Below are 22,021 nucleotides of genomic sequence, written 5' to 3' on the forward strand. Positions count from 1 at the left end.
TCAGCTGTATCTGGTCACCTTCCACCTGTTCCTTGGAGAAAACGGAAGACTCTTCTGTTACAGAGAATGTTGGTATTAAACCTGTAGATGCTCTTGCTGGATCAAGGCAAATCAGAGGCGGCAGGTGGAACCAGTCCCCGGCCTGTGAGAGATCTGTAGAACTTTTCTTAATAGCGATAGGGCTGTCTACCTGCCCAGGAAAGCATTGTTAGCATGAGTACATTACAATCATAATACACTGAAAGATTCAAAATCTCTTCCAATGACCAACTGCATGAGATTAATTCCCCAATCCAGAGTTGGCATCCTTAAGGAGAAGGCAACAAGGCCCTGTCCCCTGGGGTCCTTAACAGCTGGTTCCTCTTAACAGTGAGGCAGGCAGGGGTTGCCAGTCCCCAGGTGGGACCTGGAGACCCCCTGGAATTAGCTCATTTCCAGGCCAAAGAAATCAGTTTCCCTAGAGGAAGTGGCTGCTTGGAAGGGTGAAACCTCATAGCATTCTACACACTCCTGAGGTCCCTCCAATCCCACCCTCTCCCGGCTCCACCCCCAAGTCTCCAGGTATTTCCCAACCCAGAGCTGGCAACCCTGGGCCGGGCGCTTTCCTCTGCAATGAGGCTCCTTCTTAACTCAAGGTGCCTTTAGAACCAAAGCCTGAGACGGGGCGCTCTTCCCTCCCGCAACCATACAAAAGGATGGAGGAGGGGGGTCAGACTAAGTGACCTCCCGGCCAACCGCGCCCCGCCTCCTGCGCCTGTCACTGTGCCTCCATTCCGCGCATGCGCCGGGCCGGAGGAGTCGTCCCTGCAGGTAGGCGCCGTGCGGGGCGTACCATTCCGCGAGGGGACGAGGGGGGGAGATAGAAATGAAGAAAGCGTGGAAGGCTTTGATTTCGTCGGGAAGGAAAGAGCCGAACGTCGGCACGGGAGGGACCCGTCGGCCAGAGGAGCGTGGCAAGCCGGCGGGCAGGGAGGGAGGCAGGCAGGCAGGCAGGCTCGGAGACGGCCTCCTCCCCCTCCCCCCTCCTCCGCAGTGGTAGGCTCCGTCCCCTCCTTTTCCCTCCCTCCCTCTCTCGCGCTCGCTCTCTCTCTTGCCCTCCGCCAGGCCCAGCTGCTGCCGGCTGCACTTGGCCCGCGGCGCTTTCGCGAGGAGGTTGCCCGGTAAGCGGAGCAGAGCGGGGGGTGCTCGCACGACCGGGTCCCCCCTGCACGGAAGAGGGGGTGCTGGCTGGGGGGCTGGGCCGAGGGAGCGGAGCCCAGTGCAGCTCGGGCGCCCCGGTTCCCGGAGGCGAGGGTGGGGAGGGGCTGGAATGCGGATCGGAATCCGGAGCAGGCTCCGGATCGGAATCCGGATCAGTTCCTGCGCCGGGGGAAAGAGGAGAAACCGGCACTCCCGCGTCCCTGGAAGCGCCTGGGTTCCCGGACAGCCCCTCCGGCGTCTCTTCGGTGCCTAATGCAGTTTCCTCCGGCTCCATCCCGTGCGCCGAAGGGTCCCTCCCTTAGGCAAAGGGGAGATGTTTACGGGCCCCCTGGCCCCGTCCTTTGCGTTGCCTTTCGGTATGCGATGTGGGTTTTAGAGACCCAGAACAGGGACATGGGGGGAACTCCTCCCCCCCCCCCGTTTCATCCCCCCAACAACTCTGCGAAACGTTTTAGGTGGAGAGAGGAGATCCGTCCATAGATATGAGCCATGGTAGGCGAATGGAACCTCCATGTTCCAGTGCATTGTACCTCTGAATGTCAGGGGCAAGAAGGTAGGGTTAAAAGGAGAGCCTTGGGTTCCCTATAAGGAAGTCGGACTCCCAGGTTCTCTTTAGGGGAGGGAGGGAAGGAAGGAACGCTTCCAGCCCCTGGTTCTCCGGGGTGGGCAACGGGGGGGGGGGGGGGGCTCCTGGGTTGCTTTGATCTTTTGGAAAGGGGAAACCTGGCCCCTTGAGGTGTGTGTAAAGGTGAGAACTCACCTGCAAATAGTGGCCTGGTAGTGGCGTTTGCTGGCAGGGGCTCATGGGAATTGTAGTCCATGAACATCTGGAGGACCACAGGTTTCCAAGGCAAGACACAAACAGAGGTGTGCTTGTGTAGCGAGCGACTTAGGACTTCCTCGGCAGGTTCCCCACCCAGTACAAACCGAGACGGACGCTGTTGAGCTTCCCGCAGCTGACAACATCCCGCCAGCCTGGCCCATCCCGATCAGGTCTTTGGCCACGCAGCTGTTCAGATGCTGGCAGATATTTCAGGGTCTCAAGCCAACGCAAGAGCAGAGCTTGGACCGATGGGTTCTTGGGTGCGCAAGGGACCTTGGAGCCAGGACTGAAAGATAGAGGGCTGGCTGAACGCCTGGGTTCCCTTGAAGTAGGGAGAAAAGGGTGCATTAAACATCAGGATCTGCGTCTTTCTAAAAGCACTACCTGGAGTTGGTATCTTTGCTTTGAGTGGATTAAAAAAAAACCAGAAAAAAGAACCAGGTAAAGGTTCAAATCAGCTCTTGTGTGTCAGGGGGAGGGTGTCATCACTTGTCAAGCATTATAAATGATTCACTAAGTCACACGGGACCTTCTGAGTGCAACCTGGCATTTGCTGGGTCTTCACAAGTACGCAATCCAGGATAAACCATCCTTTGCCTCCCCAAGGATTTCATATGAGCCACCATGGCTTCGATCTTTATGTTCTCGCTGCCTGGATCAGCGCAACCCGCTCTCAAATTGTAGATGTTCATAGATCTCCCAACCACATCATAGGGATTGACTTTCTGTTTGTGATCTGATTTTTATTTTGCTAACTCAGCGCAGAAACTCCGGGAAAACTTTTTTTCCTGTTTCCTCCCCACGACAACCCTGAGAAGCAGGTTAGATGGAGAGGGGAGATCCGCCAATAGATATGAACCATGAAAGCCGAATGGGACTTCCATGTTCAGGGGCGGTGTACCTCTGAATGGAAGGTGCGGTAGGTGAGAGCAGGGGGGGGGGGAGACTTTGACCCATGCTGTGGCCTTCTGCTCATCTGACAGCTTGCTCGGTAGCAGGTTGGTGGGTTAGGCAAATTGAACCTCTGGTCGCTCTGCATTCTTCTTATGCGCTACACAAAATGACTGGCACGAGATTGCCCAGTGAGCTTTGACTGAGTGGTGGTTGGAATTTACCTGCCCTGGGCTGACAGTCCAATTGGTAATCTAGTGACTTGTTCCATTGCGGTGTATGAATTTGGAAGTGAGAAGGTTCATCAGTTATTTAAATTGGGTTCTCTTCCCACATTTGGAGTTTGCAACTGGGATCTTAATCCTAGACTGGAGTTATTTTGAATTAAATTCACTCACTCTGCCCAAGAGCATTCTGGGAATTCAGCTGGTTAGGGGTTGGGGGCTCAGGTCTCTGACAATCAGTCTAATCCCTCCAGAGGGACTTGAGCCATTCCCTTAGGATCCGGGCTGCGGGTAGGTTGTAGGACTTCCCGGAATATTGCTTTGCTGGGCTGCAGGACTAACAGTCCCTTTTCGGATGTGTATTTTGTGCGAGAGGCCTGGGATCACTAATTTCTTTGGTGGAGAACGGGGTGCTTTGGGATTTAAAAGGGGAGATAAAAAGAAGAGCAACCAGCAGTGTGGGTTCCCTAGGAATAGATTAAGGGGTGGGTAAGAATCTCCAGTAGGAGGGAAAGAGGCATGGTACAACCTGATCTCGGTAGATCTCAGAAGCTAAGCAAGTTCAGTTCTGTTTAGTACTTGGATGGAAGACCTCTAGGGAAGGCTGCTGAGGAAGGCATGGCAAACCACCTCTTCTTCCTTGAAAGTCGTGAGACGGCCCTTTACCTGCACACACCTGAACCTCCAGGACTTGGAATCCTCTTGAAGGGCAGGGGCTTGGAGCCGAATATCAAGGCAGTGGCTCTTTTAATGAGGATTGCTGTATCAAAGAAAATATTAAAGAAAGGCAAAGTTTTGCAAGAGCCAGAAAGTGACTAAGAGAAGTGCAAACTTTTTTAATGTCACCTTGGGCCCAATGGGCCCGGGAGATTATAGGATGCTGAAAGCCCGTGTAATAGGCTGGTGGGTGTGTTACATTGGGGCTGATGAGGCCTGGGTTCAAATCTCCTCTCAGCCTCCTACTGGGAGTCTTGGGACTGTAACGTTCCTGAAAGACCAAAACTCTAGGAATTTTCGGGAGGGGGGGGGGCTAATTTTACTACTGAGGAAGGCTTTGAGCCAAAACAGTTTTGGTTCTTATATTTAGGGTAACACTTTCCATTAAATATATATGATATTCTTTATATTTGTGCTGTGTGCTTAGTTAAATTGTGTGTGTGTGTGTGCAGCTCCGGAATTCTGGATGATATGGATTTTCTGTGACCCCGGTTGATTGGCATTCATGCCTCCTTTGTGATTTGGGCACACGCGGAGGGGAAGCCTGACTGTGCTGGTGCACCTTGACATCTCAGTGGCTTTCAGATATGAGAATCAGGATGCTCTGGAGGTTGGGGACATTGTCTCATGGCGATTGCGCACCTACCTGACCACTCAGCACCAGGGGGTAACCTTGGGTGACTTCTGCTCCCTTCCACGGACATATTAGTCGCTACCTGTGGACACTTCAGTTCCACAGTTGTGTTTCCCAAGGAGAAGATATCTTCTCCAGTTTTCAGTCACATACATTGCAACTTGGGAAATATATGAGGCACTGTGCAAAATCACTTGCTGTTGTTTCCTTTCTGCTCCAAGATACAAAAGAGTGGAGAGGGGGGGGGGCTCTTTAGGAGAAGCTGTGGTACAGTGGCAGAGAACTTGCTTTGCATGCAGAAGGTTCCAAGTTCAATCCCCTGCCTCTCCAGTTGAAAGGACCAGGTAGTAGACCATGTAAAACTGGGGTAGTCAACCTGTGGTCCTCCAGATGTTCATGGACTCCAATTCCCACGAGCCCCTGCCAGCAAACGCTGGCAGGGGCTCATGGGAATTGTTGTCCATGGACATCTGGAGGACCACAGGTTGACTACCCCTGATGTAAAAGACATCTGCCTAAGATTCTGGAGAACTGCTGACCTTGATGGACCTGAGGTCTTATGCTCATGTGTTCTGCAACTTGGGGTGGGGAGACTGTATGCTGGAGAAATAGTGGTTGGCTAATAAATCCACTTATCTTTATGGATCCCTCGGTTCAAACTTGCTCCATGCTGGTAGATTGCTTTGATCTTTTTTAAAGCCACCCTGTTGGTGAATTGACCCCAGATTTCTATAACACTCCCCCTCCTTTTCAGTGTACCTCCAAGGGGGAGTCTTGCCTCCAAGTAAAGTTGTAAGGATGGGGATTTTTACCAAGTGAGGGGTCGTATCTTGCGTGTATTGGCACGGTGATGGCGTCGCTGCTTGTTGACAGTGGTAGGAAGATCTCCGCCTGGGTTGCATCCAGATGATTCGATAAGCTGGAATTTGTGCAACGAACTGGTTAGTCTAGCAAATGCCAAGTAGGTAGTTCCTGTTTATCTCTCTTTCCACCTCCCAGGTAAGCAGAACATCCTCCCTCAACTGCCACCTCTGTGGCCAGGCAGTCACTGGGGTGGAAGGACTCTGCGCACAAACCGCAGCTTGTTAAGTTCAATGCATTGCAACAAACCACTTTGTCAGTCTGGGAGCAGCCGACGATCTTGATGGTTTGGGCCAGCTGCACATGGATGCGGAAAACCCAGGCTTCTCGTAGATGTTACCTTTGCGTTAGAACATTAAAAATAATGAGGAAGGTCACATGGTGAAAGACGGCGACGGGAGGGAAGGGTGGTGGTGGTTGGAAATGACAGGTTGCTTCCAAGATGGCTCATTAATGGAACACATTTACTTGTCCGAACCCTCAGGACCAGACCAGCAACGGATAAGATGCAGTTTATGAGGGCAATATGCAAGGGGCCTCTGTTATTATTGGTACTGTTCAATGGAAGTTTTATAGGGATCCTAATTGCAGAAAAAAATCTAGGGCAGGAAGTGTCAGATCAAAGGGACCTGCTGGGGAACGGGGGAAAGGGAGAAGTGGATGAAGGAAGAGTGTCCCAAATTTGCTACTGGCATGCCACAAAGTCACAGACAGAACATCCATGGCAGGTGGGACTAGGAGGAGAGAGTCAGACATGCTTACAGGTGGACATAGGGATTGAGGGAGGGGGGATACTTAGTAAATCATCCAGTCTTTCTCAACTCTTTTACTGTCAAGAAACATTCTTCGGGCTTTGAGAAATCTCAGAAGTGGTGCAATCGAGCAGGATAGGGTTGAGATGCATAGCTGTGGACCCGCCCACCTGGGGCCCCTCCCCTTCCCATTAAAAATTTTAAAAAAAGGAACTCCTACCCATTCAGAAACCCAGGCCGTCAGGAAACCCCAGGGTTTTACGAAACCCTGATTGAGGAACCCTAGACGACTTCTGTCTCTTACTGGTGACGCATGTGTTACCGCTTTAATCGGGACTGACTGTACAGTCACTTGCCTATCAAAACTTATTTTGTGATCCCCGGTTTGTCTTGGCTGGAATCATTTGGGGGAAGGTTTGACAGCTGAGGTGGTGGATGATGCAGAGTGTAAGGACAGACGTGAGAAGCCGGTGATGACAAAACAGAGAGAGAACATGTAAAAGGGGCTGGGTGGGTGAACACGATAGGTTCCCCCAAATATTTGAGAGTCACAGTATGGCAAAGTACAGTATATGTAATGATGCCTGGGCCTCTGTTAGCCTGGATTTTGGTGTTCTCATGTGCCTCTTGGTGGGAGTAAGATGAAATCCTGCAATTGCCAGTCTTGCACGACCTGTCTGCTATTAGACTGTACTGTTGTGGTTAATTGTGGGCTGTGTTTTGCTCCTGTCTGGCGAACTGGCTGTACCTCCCGTTTCTCTGCTTGCACAGCTGCAAATAACCACTTGCCTGTGTCATGCAGAAATTGTATCGTGGCAACCAGAAATTCTATTTGGGTGTGCTTAATGGAAGTGAAGAGCCTCTTGTGGCGCAGAGTGGTAAGGCAGCGGACATGCAGTCTGAAGCTCTGCCCATGAGGCTGGGAGTTCGATCCCAGCAGCTGGCTCAAGGTTGACTCAGCCTTCCATCCTTCCGAGGTCGGTAAAATGAGTACTCAGCTTGCTGCTGGGGGGTAAACGGTCATGACTGGGGAAGGCACTGGCAAACCACCCCGTATTGAGTCTGCCATGAAAACGCTAGAGGGCGTCACCCCAAGGGTCAGACATGACTCCATCCTTTACCTTTAATGGAAGTGAACTTCTTATTTCATGTTTAGGGCTTTGATGTGGCTCGGTTTCTTGCGTTGGCCAGGTAGGCTACTCTAAATTTCCATGCTCTGGTTAGTATTTTTGCATTTTTGGTCCTTGCACATTCAAGCCCTGGTCTGTTTATCCTGTATTAATTTCAGACAGTGACTTGTCGACATGCATTAAATTGAGAAGGGGAAACAGCACCTAAGGGCTCTCTCGCGGCCTTCCTATCCATCTCAACACGCCCCCCCCCCCCCCCAAAAAAAATTCCATATTAAGGATAACAATCCCCAAGGTGATCAACTTGAAGCATCGTGGCCTGGATCCCGTGATAAATTTCAGTAACAGAAGGCATTTTCATCAGCAGGGCAGGATTTGCTCACCACCTGCTATCTCACTACGGCCCAAAAGGAATCCCTGAAATACTGCTGCTTCTTTGGGCTGGGGAACGCCCCCCTTTTCTTGGAACAGCATGAGGAGATCCCCAGGCTCAGCCACTTCCTCTTCTCCCATGGAGCAACTTCCGTTTTTCTGCCGGCAACTTGTGCCCTTCCTTATAAGCTGGAATTCCCAATTTGGGTTTAATTCTAGTTTGGCATCTGCTCCACGGAACAAAAGCACATCATAATTTTGTGGTCCGGATCAACGGCAAAGGATGTAGGCCTTTGGGATCCACGCATGATGGCGTCCGTGTGGCTTTGTGTTTGAACCAGCCCAACTTGTGATTATAATCGCCTAGCCCACCTCACAGGGTCGTTGTGAGCATTAGAAGGAGAAGGCAGGGAGTGTTGTAGGTTGTTGCAGCCTTAGTGGTTTTCTCTCTCTTCCCCGTGAGTCCCCACTGGGAGAGAATAAGGGTGTCAGTGAAGCAAATAGAATAATTCAAATATGTCATGAGTTTGTTTGCGAGGGAATTGGGCAAGCAGGCAGGTTGGCGTATTCTTGGTGTCGCGGTTAAGAGCAACAGTCTGTAATCTGGAGAGTTTGGTTTGATTCCCCACTCCTCCACACACAGGGTGACCTTGCGCTAGTCACAGTCCTGTTAGAGCTGTTCTCACAGAATAGTTCTGTCCAAGCTCTCTCACCTACCTCACAGGGTGTCTGTTGCAGGGAGAGGAAGGCAAGGCCACTTTGAGATCCCTTTTGGGTAGTGAAAGTCGGGGGATGAAAACCAACTCTTCTTGTTCTCCCCCTCTTTTCTTTGTGTGGCATCCCTGAGGTTAAAGATGCCGAGTCAAAAATAATAATTCTCCTGTATGAGCCTAGTTCTTGTTGCTATTTTTGACTCTGCTGCCTGCCTATTTGGAAAGCAGAGCTCTAAATATTCACGGTTACTTTTTGACTCTCGTGGTTGACCATATTTTTTTGCCACCTGGAGGTTGGCAACTCCAATGTGAGGGAAGGAGGTTTGCAAGCCCTCTCTCCCCAGTCATGCGGCTTCAATTATTTTAGTTCATGATGTCCGAACTGAATCTGTGTCCACTTCCAGCCCCGGGAAGGTCGGCTTGACACTTGCTTTGGCTCATATTTGGAAGGGAAGAGACTCCTGCTGAAAATGTCAGATGTTTGATCGCCTGTGCCCCCCCCCCCCCCCGCTTATAGTATTTCTTCCCAAAAGCAAGTACCTCTTGGGGAACATTTAACAGTCCAACAATGTGTTTTCACTTTTCTCCGCCTGCCTTGGATGAACTTTGCCTTTGGCAGGAGAGAAGGTGGAAGAAGTGTAGCTTGTTTGTTTTTTTAAAAGGACTTCTGAACATAGAGTTCACTTGAATAGCTGTTGTATAAGTAGTTTCACCCAGAAGGTAACTCGATAACAGGCTTAAGGTAGTCTTTGTAACAGAAAGGTTATGAGAGGCAGGTTGTCAGAGCACTCAGTGAAAAGGTGTGCCGTTTATGCTGGGAAAGGGATACACAAAACAACCGCCTTTTTTCCCTAAGTTGAAACGTTTGGTTATGCAACGCCCTGCCCTCCCTGGCACCTGCCAAGTGTTTTTAGAAAGTAGGTGGGGCTAGGTTGGGGCTTTTGCACAGCAAGTCTTCTGATTGGCCACTGTAGATTTGATTGGCAGTGCAGATTTTGTTTTTTGTTTTAATAGCCCTGTGGTCAAATCACAGTGTAACCAAAGGCAAGTGGCAGGATCCATTTTGTTGCTGGCATCACCTCCTGAAGCCTGGCATGGGCACGGACTAGGAAATTCATGTTCAGGGTGTTCTCGAACCGAACCCAGAGGGCCCGACCCACGCAAAATGAACTGGTCCAGGTTGGTCTGTTTCGTTCCTCCCTGTTTAGAAGCACGGATGAAACGGCACGCTGAAATGGCTGGCAGACGCAACGGAGAGGCGTGCATTCCCCGCCGTCAGCCTGAAATGGCTGCAAGTAATCTGTGCTGCTCCGTCACGCTTGGGAGCGAGTAAAATCGATGGGCCCAACTAGCTTGCAACCATTTCAGGCTGACAGCAGGGCAGGTGCACCCGTCTGCTGTCAGCCTGAAATAACTGCCAGCCGGACCCTGAACCGGACCGTGAAATGTTTGGGGGATTCACCTGAGGAGGCAACGTTCAGGAAGCACCCACTGGGGCGTTTTCATGAGAAGAATTTAGTTTATGCCCTGGTTGGTGCACTCGTAAAACATTCAGCTAGGAGGCTGCACCTGAGTGGAATGCCGGTGTAAAGCCTTAGGAGCTATCGCTGGGGGGGCAAGACTGTGGCCCACCATTTATGCAGAAATTCTCAGATCTCCCTGGCACCTGCAGTTGAAGGACCGCAGCTAGATCTCTATTCTCTGCCTAAGGCTTTGGAGTATTGCTACCAATCGAAAGCGAGGTAAAATGGATCAAGGGCCCTGACGTAGTGCAGCTTTGTCTATTCGTAAGCGGGCTGGAGGTCCCCGGTTTGCATTTCCCTTCCTCGAGCTCTGCCAGTCCTCTAGGGCAGGGGTAGTCAACCTGTGGTCCTCCAGATGTCCATGGACTACAATTCCCATGAGCCCCTGCCAGCATTTGCTGGCAGGGGCTCATGGGAATTGTAGTCCATGGACATCTGGAGGACCACAGGTTGACTACCCCTGCCCTAGGGCCAGCCCGTCCTTTTCTCTCCACCTTGGATACCTGTTCTTTGAATCCGCGGCGTGAAGATAACTCTACTGGCCCTACCTTGCAGAATACCTGTGAGGATTATACATAAAGCCCTTTGGACATTAGGGAAGCAGGCGACAACTGAATTGCCCTGCTCATACATGTTAATGCAAAAAGAAGGATATGGAACTGAAAAAAATAGAGATAATGCTGTTTGACCCTTATTCTCGACTTTTCTTCCTAACACATACGACGGCTTCTGTTGTAAGTTTGTGCGTTCATTTAATGAGATGGTACTTTGTATTCTGAGGATTTCGGGATGTGGTTTCCTGCTCCTTCTTTCTATGTCGTTTCTCTTTAGGATTGATTGTACCTTTGTGCATAATTGGATTTTGTTGCTGAATTGCCTTCCGTTTGTACGTATTTATCCTTTATTTTCTGAATGCTATTGTTGTTTATATGTATACACGGTTGCTTTGCCCCTATTTTTTTCTGCAGTGTTACCCAGCCAGTTATTTTGCCATGCCGGGGGCCTCTCGCTGCTGGACACGGATGGGAAAGTGATCCTAGTATACTTCCCCTGTCCCTTTTGGAAAGAGTCCAGAAAAAAGAAAGGGAGAGTTGTGTAATCGTGACTCTGAAACGATAGTCAGTAATGCTTCCCAAAATGCAAAACAGATTTCTTATAAAGTATCATAAAGACAATCCTAATGGCTAAATAATACTGTACATTTGTGTATAATGGTACAACATTTCAACAAGTGTGATACAAAAAATAATACAGACAATGGTTATTTCCAATTGAAGGATCTGGTGGTCCCCCATTATGGAAGGTGGACCAAAGTAATTGAGGTGAAACAATGTAATAACACAAGGTTATACAGCTGTCTTTTCCCCCCTGGGATTTTCCATTTACTGTTTTTCCCGGTTTTTGTTCACTGTATTTATTCTGCGAAGATAAGCAGGGAGCTGAACTTAGACGAACCGTTTCTCATGGCATGGAGCTACATCTGTTGTACTGGGCAGAACAAGCGTTCACAACGGGCAGGGCCTGTCCGAGCGCTCTTGTCAAGCATCTCTGCCCTTCTGGCTTGATTTTGCATCATGCTTTTTCTCTGGGTGGAACCAGTTCTCTTTTATTGTAGTCAAGCCTGCTTATCTGATCAATATGGGTGATTTTGTATGACTGGGGATGGGGTAAGAATAGGAGAAAGCTGTTCCACCCGTGGTTGATAGATCTGGATAGTAAAGATTACATTTCTTAAGTGTTATGATTTACCTTCTCAGAACTGAGTACGAGCTCACACTGAAGTAGGGTACGGGCCCTCGACCATTATGAACCTGCGGGCACCTGGGAAATTCTGACACCGTAATGGACAAAATGGCTGCCACAGAAGGGGGAGCTAAGTAGAAAATGGCTGCCACAGGAGGCAGGATTGCAGGCACAGAGGAAGTCTAAGTGTAGAGGAGAAGAGGGGCAATTTTAAAGAATACCCTGAGCAGGAGAAAGGAGAGAGGATAAAAACAAGATTGAAATGTTCTTTAAATCTGCCTAGCCAATCAGAAGTCAGATGCTCCATGTGGCTCCCCCCACATTCTAAAAATATTTGGTGGGTGCCAGGAAAGGTGCTGAAGGGCCCCATGTTGGTCCCATTGTTGGTCCCAATGACCGCCAATCTTGACCAGGAAGTGGTGCTTCCCCCCCCTGAATCTGGCATTCGTAAGTAGGCCGACTCTGAACATGGCATTTCCATTTCTCTTGACTAATAACCACCTGAACATCGAGGTTACATTTATTTATTCTGCCTCATAACAGCCTGAAGGTTTCGTTTCGAGCGACGACTTATGGCCCACCTATGTTTTAATCCTTCTTAAAATTCCCGTCATACGCCTGTCCATTGACTTTTCACATTGGGTAGACTCCTGAAATGACTTGCGACACCGGTTTGCGAAATGAGCTTAGCGCTGGGAATTATTTTGGCCGTCTTCCGGGGCATGCTGATCTGGTTAGGGCTGATCTGTAAGGTGAATGAGAAACGCCTGTTCATAAGGTCAGAGGGTGCATACCAGGAGTGGCACCATCGTGCAGAATATGGTTGGGAAACAGAGCTGTGGACACGCCCACCTGGGGCCCCTCCCCTTCCCACCCCCTCCAGGCCCGTCATTGGCCATTTGGGGAGGGGCATGTCGACATGCCTATATATGGTCATATCACCTGACAAATGTTTAACACATTTAAAAAATATATAAGAAATGAATTAACTCCCACCCATTCAGAAAACCCTTCCAGATCCACCAAGAAACCCCTGCTCTGAAGGTACAAGAGGGGCCAGCCAGCATCAAGAATGGTGGGCTGTTTGGGTGGAGGGGAGTGCCCTCGAACGAAGAGCTTTCTTTTTCCATGTAGGAATGAATTTGTGCATGTGGGACTTATGCGTCCACCATTGGAGTTGAGGCTATACCTTCTCCCCCAGTGATGTAATCATCTTGGAAGATGACCCCTCCCCAGGTTTTCTCCTTCATAATAGCCTAGAATGGGGTTGTTTGTTTATTTATGTAGCATGCAGAAGAATGGAGATGACCCACTATGGAAACCTCGCATGCTGTGCAGATGTCCCCATTTTTCTGCGCCATGGAGAGCCACTTGATTGGTGAAGCTTGTTCTTGTGGGGAGGGAATAAAGGGTTGTGTGTGTTGTATGTGAAGAACACCTACACACCACCCCCAAATTTAACTCTTTAGGATTCTGTATACTTTGGAGGGCCTTTCCTGAACTTCCACAATTCCGTAGGGCCTGCAAAAGGGAGCTCCTCCACCAGGTTGAGACTGACCAACCCAACATCATCTGCTGGTCCCCCCTCCGGACACCCCCCTCCCATGACCTGAACCAAACTTGACCTCCCTACACCCCCCTCCCATGACCTGAACTAAACGGACCTCTCTAAGCATTCATGTTAAAAGTCGTTGTTACAATGTGAATCTATTATAATAGTCTGTTTAATTTTGGAACCACTGTTATGATTACTGTTACTCTGATTCCGATGTATGCCCACGACGTTTTATGTTAACCGCCCTGAGCCTTATGGGAGTGCTGGATAGAAATTCAAGAAAAATAAAGATAAATCTCCTTGCAGACTTCCTCTCTAAACATTTCCTTGTCTGTAAGCGTAGCCTGGCTTTATGGTTTTTCCGACCTAGTTTTTTGGCCTGCGGTAGTGGTAATGACCCCATTGGGCGGTGCTTTTTCATCTTGACTGTCAGGCAGTGCTAGGTATGCTATAGTTTCACTTAGCAGGCCAGATTCAGAGGTTGGCCTCATTGAGTGGCTGTCTGTTCTGGCTTTTGGCCTGAAAAGCAAACATTGCATGCGATGCCTTCTGCCCGTTGGCCTGGTCCCAGGTCACATGGAAGAGGACTGGGTTTGACTCAAGCACCGAATATTTCCTGCAAGATAAACCTTGATTATGTTGCACAAAGATTACACAAACCCTGCTTGTGTAACACCGGCTCCTGACATGCCAGAGCAATGTGATGCAAACAGGTGGCAAGAAAGAGGTGCCGGAGTGTTTTAGATTTTTTTTTTGCAAACTTGAGAGGTGTCTCAGATTTGCAGGATGTGCCGTCTTGTCCACAGCCCCAGTCGCTGGATTTTAGCATCCTCGGGTATCTCTTGCTGTTAAAATGTCATATGATGATGATGATGATGATGGAGGACTGGAGAATCCTCTCAGTACTTTGCAGGGTTGTCATGAGGATAAAATAGATGAAAGGGGTACAATATAAGCTGCTTTGGATTGCTTCTGGGAACAAACAATAGGCTATAAATAGCTCTCTGGCTCAAGGAGCTGATGTTTGCCGACCAATGGTCTATCTCTATATAAGGTGGAATCATAGAATCATAGATTTTTAAGGGACCTTCAGGTTCATTGAGTCGAACCCCCTACACCAGGGGTAGTCAACCTGTGGTCCTCCAGATGTCCATGGACTACAATTCCCATGAGCCCCTGACAGCAAATGCGGGCAGGGGCTCATGGGAATTGTAGTCCATGGACATCTGGAGGACCGCAGGTTGACTACCCCTGCCCTACACAATGCAGGAACTCACAACTACAAGGTAGCTTTGAGTCAGGGTCCACATTTCATGTGCCAGCTTGCTACATGTTCTGAGTTTTTTAAAGGTTAAAATTGAAGGAATCATAGAACACGTGCTGGTGTTCTAGATTGCAGCATTGAACTCCAAGAACCTGGAAGTTTCCTGCAGCTATTGTTGATGCTTAGATCTTCCCGTTGTGAAATCTGTATCCTGAAGAAAACATTGAAATGTCCCAGCCTGGCTTCTTAATTTTTGATTATAATGGATGGATTTCTGGCATACTCACAGCAGCGTATACTGGATTGCAAGCAGAAAATGCTTATAAGCATTTGACTTCTGTGAATGTGTGTAAACAGTCATGGGTGGGTGCATGCCTGCTATGGATTTCTTTATCGCTTAGGGTTAGGATTGGCAACCTGCAGGTGGGGTCTGGAGATTTCCTGGAATTACAATTGATCTCCAGATGACAGATCAGTTCCCCTGGAGAATCATGCCTAGATATTAACTCTGTAAGCAGGACATGGAGGGACCGGTTAATACAGTAGTGCTGTGTTGTATATCAAAGAGGCATAGAATCAAATATGTTAGGAAACAGCAGGGGAATTAACTCCCCAACAGAAGCAACATGGGTGAAATTACCATGTCCTGAGGGTTCCTTGGAAGTGGAGGTGTATTATCACCCACCTGATCAACGCTTGGGGCTGATCTGAAGTTGCAGAAGGAAATAAGGGAGGTGACTGAAGCAGATAATGCCATACTGAGAGACTACCCTCACGTTGACTTGGGTAAACATCCCTTCAAGTTATGTTACAGGAATGCGATTCCTAGACATCATAAATGAATGTGCACTGGAATAGCTGTTCACAGAGTCAACCAGAGGGGTAGTGCTCTTGGACTTAGTTCTGAGCAATGTAGAGGTTGTTAATGCCAGTGACCACAATGCTGTTTTTAGTTCAGCATTCAGGTCAATGGAATGTTACCCCTAAAGTCCAAAACTGCAACCTATGATTTCAAAAGAGGGAACTTTACAAAAAAAAGGGGGGAAATTGTGGAAAGGAAGGTGAAGGGGAAACTCAGGAGAGACAACTCCCTAGAGCAGGGATAGTCAACCTGTGGTCCTTCAGATGTCCATGGACTACAATTCCCATGAGCCCTGCCAGCGTTTTCTGGCAGAGGCTCATGGGAATTGTAGTCCATGAACATCTGGAGGACCACAGGTTGACTACCCCTGATCTAGAGATCGACTGTGATAGCGGAGATTTCCAGGTGCCAGCTGACTATCCCTGCCCTAGAGGATGATTAAAACCACCCAAGTTAGAGCCCAGATTAGGAAGGGCACTGCCAAGCGTAAAAAGAAGGCAGGCATGGTTAACAATGCAGGTCAAGGAAGCTATAAAAAGCAAAGTGGCTTCTTTTAAAAATTACAATGGATTGAACAGAAGGGACAAAAGGCTCTGGTAAAAGAAATGTAAGTCAAAAATTAGGCATGTCGAAGGAGATTTTGAGGAGCAAGTTGGTAAAAGAAGCAAGACAAACAATAAACATTTTCCAGTATATATCCAGAGCTGGAAACCAACCAAGCAGTGGGGCCTTTGGATGATCAAGGAATCAAAGGATTGCTAAAGGAAGTTGGGGAGATGACAGAGAAGCTCGGTGACTTTTTTTTTGCTTCTGTATTCACTGTGGAAAGTGTTGGGCATGTACCCATGCCATAGTCTCTATTTTCTGCTGCTCCCCATGCCCTGGAGCTCTCTGGGGCCTAGCTTGCCTGGGTGCTAGGCCCAGCCAGGCCCCTCTGCTACCCCCTGCTGCTCCCTCTGCTACCCCAAGCAGTTGGACTAGCATCCGGATTCAGTTCCCTACTTTCCCAGGAAAGCCTTCCAGGTGACCTTAGCCTAGTCATGTCCTCGCAGCCTACCTTACTGGGTTGTTGTGCACCGTTCAGAGCCAACTCACTCGGAGGGCGGTATATAAAAATAAAATGAATAAAACGGAAGAGGAAAGGCCATTGTATGCTGGCTTGAACTAGAGGAAGGCTGGGATAAAATGTTGAAAATAAGTTTTTCAAATCGGCTGTTCTTCCGGTGTTTCTTGCTCAGCTCCCCCATATATCCCTTGGTCTTTAGCCTTCATGGGCCTCACGCAGTCTTCCTTTTGCTCTTGGTGTCATTCCTTCCCTGCTGTGGGGTCACATCACATCAACTGTTAGTAGTCAGAGTGCCCTCTGGCTGCCCCTCCGACAGTGGCTCAGTCCGTACCACCACAGGCTCATGCCACCATCATCTAATTCCTTGGTACCTCACGATCTAGAACAGGGGTGGCCAAATGGTGGCGTTCCAGATGTCCGTGAACTACAGTTCCCACGAGCCCCTGCTGGCAGCAGGGGCTCCTGGGAATTGTAGTTCAAGGACATCTGGAGCGCCACAATGTGGCCACCCCCTGTTGTGGACAAATCCATGCATTGGCTGAGCACCGAGCATACATTCTTTTGCAGTGACAAATCACCGCCACTCTTTTGCTTGATCCTCCTTTCCTCCCCCCCCCCGCCCCCCCCCCACCCACGGGGTTCTCAGTTGAATGGAAGAAACCGTTTCGGCTCACCTGTCAGACAAATTGGGATTGCCTCTTGCCAATTGGCAAAAAAATGGTTTTATATAACATGAGCAAATCTCTGCAGAGAAGCCTGCGTTACGCAATGTGTTCCTTAGGCTTTTCTCTTCTCGCTGGATTCACAAAGCTGCAATTTTTTAGAAAGCTGAGAAGGGGGAAACTGGATTAGCATGCCGCTTCTTAACTTAATTCATTCAGAATGTTTCTGCGATGTCTCTTTAGAGCCCTACCCAAGGCAGCTTACAGTTAAAAACTGCATTTTTGGGGAGTGGGGAGCAGGTCGATGGTCACATCACCCAATAAATATGTAACAGATTTTTTAAAGAGATGCAACAACTTAATTAGGTTTTAAAACAGCCTTTCTCAGCTGAATTGTTGAGAAGCCCTTGAAACATTCTCCAGGCTTCGAGAAACCCCAGAAGTGGCACAATCATGCAGAATATGGTTGGGAAGCAGAGCTGTGGACACGCCCACCCGGGGCCCCTCCCCTTCCCACCCCTCCAGGCCTATCATTGGCCGTTTTGGAAGTGGGGAGTGGGTCGCCGTGACCATATATGGTCACATCACCCGATAAATATGTCACGATTTTTTTTAAAGATATAAAAACTGAATTAACTCCCCTGAGAAACCCTTATTAATTTCGATTTATTCCCCGCCACTTCTGAAGCCCGCTTTAATATAAGCGGGATATAAGCAGCGTTTAAAATTGTGCATAGAGCAAAAGGAGTCTATTAAAAAACAGGTAAGATTTTTAAAAATCCCAAATTAAAAAATTGCCGAAGATGTCTTTTAGTTTGGTGCTTGGAAGAGCGTAAAGAAGGCACCAAGATACGCCTTTCAAAGAAAAAGCCCTTAAATTTTGATCTTTAAAAAAAAAAGGGAAATCGATCCATGCATCTGTGCAAAAAAAGAGGGAAGCATTTAACTGCAAAAAAACTAGGCGTCATGGCAGTTTTGGGGCTGGGGAGAGCTGTTTAGGGTGGTGGTCGGTAAGACCAGTCTACCTTAGGGGGAGGCCAATAGTTTGGTGGCTGGATCACATGCTGTTCATGCCGAGGCAGGGATGGTTGCAGGGCGTCTGATTAGAATTAGATTCTTCAGATAGAATTCGGCACTCCTCCCTGCTCCAAAGACTTCAGTAAATTTGAACATTTTACTTGAAAACAACAACAACAAAAACCTGCTATATTTTCCACAGTAGGGAGGGGGAGTTAAGGAAGTGCCTCTGCCAATGTCCCTAAATCATGGGATGGTTGCGTGCTCCCATGGATTCTGGGTGGGGAAAAAAGCCCTGTCCCATAGGAGTGCAGTGGAATGATCTTGGACTTTAGGAATCTTGGCAAATGTACTCCCCAAGCTTCCCTGTAGTTCTGGAGAGGGCAGCCAGCACTTCGCAAAAAAGGCTACATGAATGTTCGGGGAGCTCTTCAGAGAACAATTCTGCCCATCCATCACAGATCTCCTGAAACACAGAGTCGCATTCCCCAGGGCTGGCAGCACTCCATGGTGACCAGATTTGGGGTTTGTTCCTGCTTGGAACAGCAGAGAACAATTCTGTGTTCTCTGATCTCCTCCCCCCCCCCCCCCCCGGTTTTTACCTTTTGCGTTTCTGCAAGATTGCAATATTATGGACCTTGTCTACCCCTGGTTTATTGAGAGATTCCCAGGGGTTGGGGGGGGGGTGATGATTCAGTGGTAGCCCATAGGCTTGGTATCCAGAAGGTCTCACCTTGTCATCTCCAGCTGAACGGACCAGGTAAACATTACCAGGGGGAGGGGAATGTTTTTCACTCCAGGGCTTTGGAAGGGGCAGGAAGGAAGAACTGAATTTCCCCTTACCAGCTAAAGCCCTGCTCCAACAAAGGTCACAGGCTTCAATGGGAAGACCTTTATGGAGTGGAAACAGGCCAAGCCTTAAAGAGTAGAGAACTGAAGGAATATGTTTCTCCCTAGGCCAAGGTCCCAGCCTCCGTTGCTGACACTACAACTCAGGTTGTAGATCCTGCGGAAAAGATCTTTTCGACCAGAAGGAGCCGGTAGTGCTGCATATAACAGTGGCATGACTTGAGATAGGGTGTAGGATGGGCTGCGGCTTAGTGGTAGAGCACCCGGTTGGCGTGCAGAAGGTCCCAGGTTCAATCCCCAGGATCCCCAGTTGAGAGGACCAGGTGATGCGAAGGCTCCTCTGCCTCCGATTCCGGAGACCCTGAAGGGCTAGTGGTCAGAATCAGCATCTGGGTAGCTTTGTGTATTCAAGAAAGTTTCACCTGCGAATCAGGGGAGGCCCCATCTGAGTAGCATACTATCCATGAGGAAGACATGGGAGGATGCTTAGAGAGGAGCCAAGAGTGAACTTCCATGGGCTCAGGTCAGGAAAGGCTTGGCAAATTATGAGCAACATTGAGGAAACCGGAGGCCCATTCTATAAACCCCTGTGCCCCTTCCCCTTAGCCTTATGAGTAAATAGGACATGGGCAAGAGAACAGTCTTCAAGGGAAGGCAAGGTGACTCATGCAGAGACACAGCAGGAACCCTCCTCCAAACAGGAGCTTTGGGGCTATTGGGAGCCCTGATGTACCTGAGAATTACCCTTTTCCTGGGCCTATTCTGCACATGCACTTTAGAAGTAGATTTTCCTGTTCCGCGTAGGAAAACCGAGCTGCCAAAGCAGACTGAAAGTGCATTATCCTACGTGTGCGGAATGGGCCCCAGTTTCTGTGCCTGTCGAGCAATTCCGATGATAGCTTACATGAGATTTCTCAATGATTTCCAGCTGTAGGTGTTCAACCCGTGACGCTATTTCTGGTTCTCCCATATGCCAAGGATAATGACTGGGCCTCCTGAACCTAAAACAAATAAGGGCTGTCCTTGCCACAGCTCTTTGTGACTAATGCTCTCCGGTCGTAATCTGGGCGCATGAGGCAATCGTAGTGCAGATCCTGTTTTCATAGAATCATAGAATCATAGAGTTGGAAGGGGCCATACAGGCCATCTAGTCCAACCCCCTGCTCAACGCAGGATTAGCCCTAAGCATGCAGAAGGTCCCAGGTTTTCTCGCATTGCCTTTTAAAAAAGGATATATATGTTTGGGTACATGGTTCTTGACATGTTTGGGGGAATCTGCTGGCCTTACCAGCAAGCGGTGTTAATTTCTGCGTACCAGTGAAACGGACACCGACTGACTTCCTCTTGCTGTGGGTTTAGTTTATTTATGCATGTTATTTCTAGCCCGCCTTTCTTCCTGACCGGGGCTCAAGATGGATGACACAGAGTGGGTCAGAACAATTGCACAGGATGGGATATTCCATGAATGACAAAGGATCTGGGTTTGTAGAATGAGCTAGAAATCTTTGACAAAACCAGAACTGAAGCAAAGCGCACATTAGAACCGGCTTGGTGTGGTGGTTAAGAGCGGTGGCCTGCAATCTGGAGAAACAGGTTTGATTCCCCGCTACTCCTCCACATCAGCCAGCCAGGAGACCTTGGCCCAGTCTCAGTTCTCTCAGAGCTCTCATGGTGTCTGTTGTGGGGAGAGGAAGGGGAAGGTGTTTCCAAGCTGCTTTGAGACTCCTTCGGGTTGTAAAAAGCGGGAAAGGAAAAGCCATCTCTTTTTCTACTGTCTGATCCTTTTCACTGGTGATGTCTCAACAGAGGTTTGTTGTGTTTGTTGCAGGGAGAGGAAGGGTAGGTGATTGTATAGAATCATAGAATCATAGAGTTGGCAGGGGCCATACAGGCCATCTAGTCCAACCCCCCTGCTCAATGCAGGATCAGCCCAGAGCATCCTAAAGCATCCAAGAAAAGTGTTTATCCAACCTTTGCTTGAAGACTGCCAGTGAGGGGGAGCTCACCACCTCCTTAGGCAGCCTATTCCACAGCTGAACTACTCTGACTGTGAAAATTTTTTTCCTGATATCTAGCCTATATTGTTGTACTTGTAGTTTAAACCTATTACTGCGTGTCCTTTCCTCTGCAGCCAATGGGAACAGCATCCTGCCCTCCTCCAAGTGACAACCTTTCAAATACTTAAAGAGGACTATCATGTCCCCTCTCAACCTCCTCTTCTCCAGGCTGAACATTTACTAGTATGGTGCTTTGAGACTTCTGGTAGTAAAAAGTTGTCACATTGACAGAAACGATTGTCTGGATATTTTTTGGGGGGTGAACATTGCATGCAATAAATCGAAGGAAAAGACTTTAGACAACAGCACTGTATTATGCGGACAGAGCGTATGGGTGGTAGTCTTTTGAAGCGATATAAATGCCCATGGCAACAGAAAAGGAAAAGAAAAGAAAAAATAAAATACAGTTCTCCATCTCTGTCTTCCCCTCTCTGAGAGAAACTGTTCCATCAGAACAGTTCTAACAGGACTGTGACTGGCCCGAGGTCACCCGTCTGGCGGCATGTGGAGGAGGAGTGGGGAATCAAACCCGGCTCCCCAGACTAGAAGCTGCCACTCTTAACCACGACACCAAGCTGGCTCTCACCTGCCACTCCTAACCACTACACCAAGCTGTCTTGTGTGTATATATAAGGCAAGGTACATGGAGTACAGTTGTTTCACTCTTAGCTTAGGCCTTTTTTAACCTGCCTTGTTGCGTGGGTGGCTAACCTACTGAAGGGAGCCCTGGAACCCAAAGAGGTTGAGAATGGCTGGCTTAGAGAGATGTAACCCCGCTTAGACCTACGGAAGTGATCAGTGATTTGGCAGGTTCTTGGTTCAGCTATTACCTCTGCCTGCTGTCAGCAGTGTGGAGATAATTTCCTTCGTGGGAGAACAAATATTTGTTGAATTCGTGCTTTGAATACTTGGAAGCACGAAGCAGGAACAAGGTTGTCTCTCTTCTGGGAATTTTTGGACTCTTTGCTGTGCCACTAACTGCCTCTTCTCATGATCTCTCCCTTTCTTTTGGAATCTTAAGTTAGCTGTCTCGAAAACAGGGCTAGTAAGAAAGAATGGAAGTGTTTTTTTTTGTGTTTTGCTCGTAATGTTGGGAGAAACAGCAC

The 22,021-nt window shown here is 48.7% G+C and overlaps 1 protein-coding gene across 1 annotated transcript in view; it reads left to right on the plus strand.

Moving 5' to 3' along the window:
• Positions 1-1,024: 1,024 nt before the first annotated feature.
• Positions 1,025-22,021, plus strand: part of POR (cytochrome p450 oxidoreductase) — a 44,790-nt gene continuing 23,793 nt past the window's right edge. Inside the window, exon 1 of the mRNA XM_077311460.1 lies at positions 1,025-1,160. The gene's annotated coding sequence lies outside the window, so the exon portion shown is untranslated. The remainder of the gene's footprint in view (positions 1,161-22,021) is intronic.

Source organism: Paroedura picta, chromosome 15, assembly GCF_049243985.1.
Source record: "Paroedura picta isolate Pp20150507F chromosome 15, Ppicta_v3.0, whole genome shotgun sequence".
Lineage (NCBI taxonomy): Eukaryota > Metazoa > Chordata > Lepidosauria > Squamata > Gekkonidae > Paroedura > Paroedura picta.